The following is a 6,252-nucleotide window of genomic DNA, read 5'->3' on the forward strand; positions in this document are numbered from 1 at the left end:
ACACTCACTTCAGGAATGAGTCTGCATTTACAATGCTTATCAGAAGTCGCATACTTTCAATAAAATGGTCTATAATCGTCTGAGCGTGCCTCATATTTACAGACCATATTGATACACAATTCCTTCACCTTTGAAGGATTATTTTGAGAACCCTTATTGTTCTCCTTTTATAATTACCATAATGATGACTATTATTATTTTGGTCTTTGGCACGCCCACGTTCATTAGTCAACCACTTGTCTTCATTTAGATTTATTATGCACCGCTATCACATTCACTTCAAGAATGGAGCAAATCAAGTGGGACAAGCTTCATGCTTTATCATGAAAAATACATTATTTTCATTAGTCATCATTATATCATCAATATGGTGCATTAGGACTCAAACCCAATGCCTTACCCATATAAAGGCGTGTTAGGCCAAATGTGTTGGGACTCAAACCCAACGTCTTATTATCATGGTGCACTAGGACTTAAACCCGGTGTCTTACCCTCAAGGTACGATGAGACTTGAACCCACCGTCTTATCTCAACCAATAGAATAATAGGCCAAAGTGCAACTGAAACTCACCCTTGAGCCTTTAAAATATTATCACTTCGAATTGTTTATTTTCAAATTCTGTCAAATTTATCATGCAAACTTAGAATTCAATTGGATCTTTTATCACTAAGGATTTAGATCCTCTTAAGTTCTTCTATGAGATATCAACTGCTTAAAATCACCACAACGAAAGCATTGTTAGCAACAAAAAAAAAATTATAATGAACCTATGAAAGCTAATGATACAGAGATAGTGAGGGATAAAGAAGAGCAAAAACATCTAAAGCTTCTGATTATTGGCTGTTGAAAAAGATGTGTAAAATTAGATTATTTGACAACAAAACTCATCTACAATATAACCAATCAAAATTGATTTTGATTTTTCTGTTTCTTTGTTCCCTTTCTATTTCCTAAATCCCTTATCAATTGTAATATATATAACTCAGTAACAGTGCTTAAAATCGATGGCTGGTGCCTAGTAGTTGGTTAAAAATCTTATGGCATTGCGTAAATATTGAAAAATTTAGTTTCTAGTTCTTAAAAATCTTTCAATCAAATGGTCATTGTCTCATGTTTGGATGTGAACGCCAATAATATATTATCAAAAATAGGCAACATGCTTTCAACAAAAAGAACAAACAAAACAAAAATAAAAAGGCGATAAAATGAAAAATATAGAAATTATGAAATCCAAGCTTTACCTTAAAACCGATCAATGTATTAAATCATACCTCAACATGAGTGATTGCTCTCCAAATTATGGTCAATCAATTTTGAAACCATACCTAAATAGTGTTGCTGAATTTCAAAGCAACAACAGTATGCTGAAATGGCTTGGGAATCGAACACTGTGATTTTATGCTTATTGGTTGCATTGGTCATTCTTTTCTAATTCTCATAATGAGATTAATCAGAACATGCCCGAAGAAGAATCAAACTCAAAGTCTCAGTTGGTTAGAGACTCGTGCTGATAACGTGTTACAAAACTTAGCTCAAAGTAACAATATAGAACAATAAAATAGACAACAATGTAGAGAGAAAGAGAGGAGAGAATCTTATTTCTTCTATGTATTCAAGTGTGTACAATGTGATGCCCAAACCCTCTATTTATAGGATGATATAGGTAATACAAAGGGACTCCAAAAATATGGTATTAACTATTGAGAACATGGGGGAAGATCATGGAGGTGTGGGAGTTACATCCATAATGGTAAGAAGTAGTGGGAGGTTAATGGAGAAGAGTAGTGGGTGTTACTCCCTTAGGAGTTATGGACATCCATCATAATCAAGTATTTCATAACACTATATTATTTCTCTACCAATTCAATCATATTTGCATCTTAATCAATAAACAGACCTGTTACTTACTCATTAGACTTTTCACATGAGTATCCACTTGTAATCCCTTTTTAGGACTAAGAATTAGCAACATGTGTTAGGAATGAAACGCTTGAAATAAAACAAAAACTAAAATCAATTTATCTTATTGTTTTCCTTTGCCTGACTGCAGATTTAGCTGGTGCCTATAGTAGGATCTTTTTGTTCCCACTGTATTCTACTTTGATGGCCAGTTATTCACAAAGTATCAATCAAAATTATAAGCAAAGCTAACTAAATACTATGACACTTGCTCTTATATATCATTAATTTCAACAAATAATAAGAAAAAGCACATAGAAAAAGAAAGATGAAAATATTTTGTGAATTTATGTCTACATGAAAATGAACTAGAATGATGTAATTATGGAATTGAGGTTCATATGTAAGAGTAGTTCTATTCTCTACCTTCTGTTTGTAGGATAAGAGCAACGGTGAAGGTTTATTTAACACAATTAAGTGGTTTTTGCTCGCTAATAATTAGAAAATAAAGAAAGAAAATTTATCATAAATTTCCTTCTAACTCTGGTGTAACTAAAAGCTAAGGCTAGAATCTTCTGCTCTTATGTATTTGTCATGCAATTTTAGTCGGTATATATGGTATTCAAGGAGTCTGCTCCTAAGATGATGGGCTGGATCATACTGTTGACAATGAGGTAATGCTTCGAAAAAAAAGTAATATAAGGAACACTTACATAAGCAACTTCAGCTTTCTCATTTATCCACTATTTTTCTTTTTTCGTGCGTTCAGTGTGAAAATAAAATTTCGCAATTGAGGTATCTTCTCCAGTAGCTTCCTTCTGGAAATAAAGGAAGATAGTATGTTATCAACATTGAATATGATGTTATTTTTTTGAAGAAATAAATTTAAAAAGATCTATTTATTACTATTCTCTTCCAAATCACTTGATGAAGTATACAACCACCTGTATGAACTAAGGCACCATCATTTGACTTAAATTCAGGAGACTCCAAATACTCCTTCATCTCCTTGAATACAACATCCCATCTAAGGTGGCTTCACAACCAAGTTTTTTTCTAATATCTTGAAAAAGTTGGGTCAATTTGTAGTTGCCCTTTTCTCAAAATTGTCCCGTATACGCTTTATTATAGCGAGGAGCCATCTGAACTTTGACTGAATATATCAAATAAAAATTGCATTAGCCATATAATATCACACAAATAGTATTTGAATATGAACCAAATTATAAATTTTCTTACCTTGAATTCCTTAAACCACATAGAATACGTTCAATAACTGGTTTATGAGGATCAAACCTACACACACAAAAATACAAACACACACACACACACACACACACACACACACACACACACACATATATATATATATATAATTACCCATCCGCTTCAGGTTTAATCCATATTCGATGCTCATTATTGCTATTGCCAATCGTACTACATGAGGTGACTGGAGCGCGTGCTATATTCGAGCTACTTGGAGCTCAACTGCGGGTGTCGTTGCGCGTATTATAGGCTGAGCTCTGCCTCTACCTTTGGCGCTGGCCTTGCTACGACCCCTACCCCTAGTAGTGGTTGCAATTTGGGGCCCCGGCTCCCGATCAAATACAAACGATGCACGTGTCCTCGCCATCTGTGAGAGAATAAGAGAAAAAAGATTCAAACTTTATGATAGAACAAAGACGCACGATAGAGAAAAAAATTTAATGTTTTTTAAAGCCTTATAGCATCTAGAAGATAAGTACAGACGTCTCTAAAGTGATCCTCAAGACTCTACTAAGCTTGCTCATGACTCGTGAGACTTATGCAACCTAGAGCTCTGATACCAACTGGTCACGATCCAAATTCTCACCTATGGGGTCGTGATGACGCCTAACACTGCTTACTAGGAAAGCCAACACTTAACAGTAATCAAGGAGCTAGTCTAACAGGTAACAACATATTGAGATAGAATAAAAGTAAATTAAGATACATATGATAATAATTATAAACCATACGTCTTTTACATAACCTCCCAAGATTTGGTGTCACAGAGTACATGAGCCACTAGAATACTACATATAAGGTCCGAGAAGAAGTCAACATCAATAGAGATAGGAAGGGGACTCCAGGGTCTACGAACGCCAAGCAGCACTACCTCAAGTCTCCTGGAAACAGTCCAAGCAATCACATCTGAACGCTGCTAGGACCAACACTGGGATCTGCATAAGAAGTGAAGAAGTGTAGTATGAGTACAACCTATCCCATGTACTTAGTATGTATCGAGCCTAACATCGACGAGGTAATGACGAGGCTCTGACAAGACACTCACTGTAAACTTGTATGAGTAATAAGAAGAAAAAATAACAATATAGAGAAAAACGAATACTAAATAATGAACGGAATAAGAAAGTAGATAACAGTGGCACGCAACCAGATCCCAATATCAATATCAACAAGTGTCCATACTATTGTGGCATGCAATCTGATCCCAATATCAATAATAATACCGCTGTAGAGTGCAACCTGATCCCAATATATCAATTCATTTAAAAACACCCAGTAACAATCAACACGGCAAGCCTTACAACATAACATTAAAGGGAACTAGAATGCATAAATCACCAAGGAAGTACGAGCACGAACAAGGAAGGTCAGCAGTGCATTATCTCAGAGCTAGCCTGACAACACATACCAACAAGACTTAGACAAGTTGTAATACGAGAACAATCTAAGGTCACACAAAGCAACATTACACAATATAGTAAAATAAGGAACAGATAAAGACAATAAGTCAATAAGGACATGAAGCAGGTAAAACCGTAAAAGCATATATTTAAAGTAGAAAGGGGCATGTAACAAGTAAAAGCATATATTGAATTAAAGCATAAAGCAAATAGAAGCAGATAACAATTGGAGGTAGTTAACAAGTGAAGGCATATATGTGTCAAGAAAACATGTATCAGATAAAGGCACATAAAACAAGTATCAGATAAGGGCACATAATAAAGGAAAACACGAAATAAGGAAAAGATATGGTATAATTTAAGGCATAAAATAAGCTAGAATATCCCGCATGCTTATACCCATGAAAACGCATATATACTCGTTGATCACGCCCAACTATGCCTTATAAAAAGGACAATGCGGTCGCTGCAAATATAATCCGGTTTACAAGTCCGGAGTCGATATCCCACAGAGAGTTAACCTATCAGTTGCACCCTTCAGACCCACCAAGTCTTCAGAATCAGCTTCCCAAATATTTAAATTCTCAATTGAGTGTTCTTTACTAACTAACTTTCAAGTAACTACAATGCTATAACTAATAAAAAGGGTTGTAAACAATTATGAGAAAAAGCTAAGGCAATGATTTCCCCTATTGATGGAATCCCTTCTGTTTATGCTCATACAAATTTACCCACACACCTCTATCAATCATGAACACTAATCTTACCGCAAATTTCTCCCGAGTAATCACAGTAATCTACTATTGCACTCTCCCGAGATACACTAGCTTGCTTTATTTAGCACAATTCACTTTAGATTGCACCCAAGGCTTCGTTATTCCTAATCCTGCCTTTAAACCCGCAATTATAGATTCCTCTAATAATCTAGGAGTGGTGTTGTTCAACAAAACCCTAAATATGCACTCTTTTCCAAGTTATGCACACTAAATAGGCACAGCTAATTGAGGATCCTGTCAATTAACTACAACGAACACGAAGTTGAACAAATAAAGATTAAACTAGCAATTTGTATTCACATAAACAAGAAGTTCATCACCCAATAGGTTCCATCAAAGCCTTAGACAAGAAATTTAGCTACTCATAGTTATGGGAGAATAAACTAAACTTGAATTCATCATAAAATCAAAAGAAAAGAAGAAAGATGTTTAGAGTACTTTCTCACAATTGTTCTCCTTGCTAAGAAACCTAAAAAATCAATACATGCCTCTCTTGGGCGAAGTCTAGTGTTTAAAATAGGGTTTAGGTCTAAAAATCCCGTGTTTTACACTTTGGTCCCCGAAGTTTCTGTGTCCACCGCGGTTCTACCGCGATCGCGGTAGAACCGCGGTAAAATACCCTCGCGGATCTTCAATTATTCAGAGACTACCTTCCACCGCGGTTTCACCGCGGTCGCGGTGGAACCGCGGTGGACCCTGTACCCGGGCAATTTGGCCTGTTTTGAATAGGTCACTTGGGAAATGCAACAATTAGCCTTTTTTTTCATCAATAGTTGACTCCAAACTGCTCCTTAGCCTTCCTTACACCTATATCACCTGCAAATCATGAAAAGTACCAATAAGAGCATTTTGTTGTCATTTTTCCACATTAAAGTTCACAAGAAGGTGGTTATTCGGTGCGTGATTATAG

The sequence above is a fragment of the Nicotiana attenuata genome, unplaced genomic scaffold (assembly GCF_001879085.1).
Source record: "Nicotiana attenuata strain UT unplaced genomic scaffold, NIATTr2, whole genome shotgun sequence".
NCBI classification, from domain to species: Eukaryota; Viridiplantae; Streptophyta; class Magnoliopsida; order Solanales; family Solanaceae; genus Nicotiana; species Nicotiana attenuata.